Source organism: Grammomys surdaster, unplaced genomic scaffold, assembly GCF_004785775.1.
Source record: "Grammomys surdaster isolate TR1022 unplaced genomic scaffold, NIH_TR_1.0 266, whole genome shotgun sequence".
In the NCBI taxonomy this organism is placed as follows: Eukaryota; Metazoa; Chordata; class Mammalia; order Rodentia; family Muridae; genus Grammomys; species Grammomys surdaster.
Window position 1 is genome coordinate 2,584,821 of NW_021604707.1, and position 2,960 is coordinate 2,587,780.

The window sequence follows — 2,960 nt, forward strand, 5'->3', positions numbered from 1 at the left end:
CTCCACAGGCAGTAAAATCACTGTAATGTCCCACCCAAGAGTTGGGAAGGGGCATCTGTGGAACCCAGTGTGTGTGTGTGTATGTGTGTGTGTGTTGTCTATGTGTGTCCCAGATCAGTGCTCTGATTTGTGACTCTCCTGATCATGCCTTATCTGCCATTTCTGGTGTTCATCTCCAGGTAAACAAAGCCAGGGAGGCAGGCACAAAAGATCAAGTTAAAAGAATTGTGTGGACCAGGAAGAGGAAGACATTGGATAGAAGAGTAAGGAGATGGATTGTTGCTTATTGATACACACACACACACACACACACACACACAGTTTGTGGGGGGGGCAGAGAGAGAGAGAGACAGAGAGAGACAGAGACAGAGAGACAGATAGAGGTTGAATATGTAGGAGGTTGGTTGTAGCTAGGGGAAGGGAAAGAATATGATCAAAACACATTTATGGAAGACAATAAATAAAATGTTAAATACAGTGTAGTGAATATTTGAGATAGGAGAACAAGAGTATTTCTGCCAGTGTCATGTTTTCTTTCTTGACCTGTGCGTAACAAAACTTTTGGTGGTAGATTTGTGATAAGAAAACCAAGGGGGTGGTGACCTGGCCTGGCTGTGTTTTGTCAGCCACAATGTATGGGCTATAGCCCGAGAGTCAAAATATCTAATCCTGTGAATTAAGGCTTGAATTTCTTCCCAGCACACTGAGGTCTTTCCAAAGCCTGAAGCTACCGCTTCATTTCGGTTCCCATCCTCAATGCTTCTAGCCCTGTCAACAATGCTAGAGCACTATGCTTCTCCCCAAAAGGTTTCTGCATTTCAGAGGAGGGTGAAATGTCTACTAATCGGGACATAAGTCATGGCAGTTGCATTCTAGCCACGGGGTAACCAGCTCCATTCAGCTTCTTCAGAGACCCTAGCGACTGCCGATCAGAGAACATGGTTTCCTTAGCAAACGTTCTCACTGTGTTAGTTTCCTTTTGCTTCTGACAGAGTACCTGACAGAGCAACTTAAGGAAGGAAGGATTTCCTCTGCCTCGTGTTTCAGGGAACTCGGTCTGCTCAGACAGCAGCAGTGGGAAGCTGGGGCTTCTCCGACCTCCGCATCAGACCAGAAGCAGAGTGAAAAGCAAGGTTCGGCTATACCCTCAAAGGCCCACCTCCAATGATCCATCTCCTCTGCACATACTCCCACAACCCCCGCAAAGAGCAGCCCCAGCCGAACAGCAGGTGCTCAAACACACTAGCCTCTGGGCGACACTCTAAATCCAAACAATAACACACTGATATCAAAAACTGTATGTATCTCACAGAAAACTTAGTTTCTTAATGATGCCTCATTCTCCCGTAAAACAAGAATTGTGTGGCCAGGTGTGAGAGAAAAGCATGAAGAAGCGTTTACTTTGCCTTAGGAAGGTCCTTCCTGGTTTCCAGTAAGGCTGTCACAGTAGTCACACAGAATGGTCTGACCTAGAAAATAATACAAAAGCTTAATTTCTATTAACAAATTCTACATTTTAACACTTTAAACATGTGCACACATGCATACGTATATGCTGAGCTTGGCGTGGCCCTGGTTGGGACTGAGTGACATGATAAGGTTTCTGTCTGTGGGACAGGGCCCCAGGGTGAGCTACCATGAATGTTGATGGCTGTTGTAGGCATAAGGCTTGTTTGTATAGTAATGTACATGTTTTCTGGCACCAATACTAGCAGTGGAAGACTCTTTCCTCTGAGAAATGTCCTCCCTGTTAATAATAACTCCGAGATCTTTAGAAAAAACAAGAGTTGAAGTTGTGGCTATGTCTTAGCAAAATGGTAAATGATGGGTCCTTCAGGACGACCCTAAAGGCTGTGGAAAAGAATTCTTAAAACATGAATTAAAAAATATATAATTTCTCAACTGTGCAAAAATATAAGGATGCAATATGAATTATGAGGGGCTTCATGAATCTATGGGAACAGAGGTAGCTATACTTTGAGCCAGCAGAAAGACATAAAGACAGGCAGATACAAATGCAGGTAGATTCCTGGGTTCAAGGTCAACCTGGGACACAGCAAATCTAGGCTCAGGTGTGGTGGAAATGCTAATTTCAGGCAGGGGTCCACTCAACTAGCTTATCATCTGTGCTTAACAAAGACAGGCAGATCTCTGAATTCTTTTGCAATGTTAAGGAAAAAGAAAATGTATGCTTGCTGTCTCCTAAGAATCAAAGGTTTGGGGTCATGGGATGCTAATTCATCAGATAATCAAAAGGAAAACCTGGAATAAATGACTGGATTGATATGTAAAATAGAAGACTGGACCTATGTTCTGCAGGAGGTGAGCTATACAGAGAACATTTTAGGATAAAAAGAGAGAACTGCTTGAATTGGAGAACACACAGACAGACAGACAGACAAACACACACACATACACACAAACACACACACATACACACACACACACACAAAGCAGGAGATGGACAGAGAGATCTTTTAGGATGGCAAGCAAGCAGAATAGAAGCAGAGAAATCTCCAGAGAGAAAGCAGAATATAGAGAGAAGCAGACTGTAAGAGCTGTATCAAGCAGAACACAGGTCATCAGCTTGGATTCACAATTTGACAGGAGTCATTTTTTTTGACCATTCCTCAGAACCCTTCTCCAAGCTGAAGCTTGTCCTTGACATATATATACACATACATATATGTAATATACACTCACCCACAAATACCACTAACACATATACACCTGTAGACACATGACATGCACGTACCACACACACACACCACACATATGCATATTCATATATGCTGACACTGGACATAGAAATGTACATATAATCCACAACCACACAAATATTCACATATATAACAAACACACATCATGTGTATATATAAAACACCACACACAAATACACATAAAACAGCTATCATATATATATATATATATATATATATATATATATATATATATATATA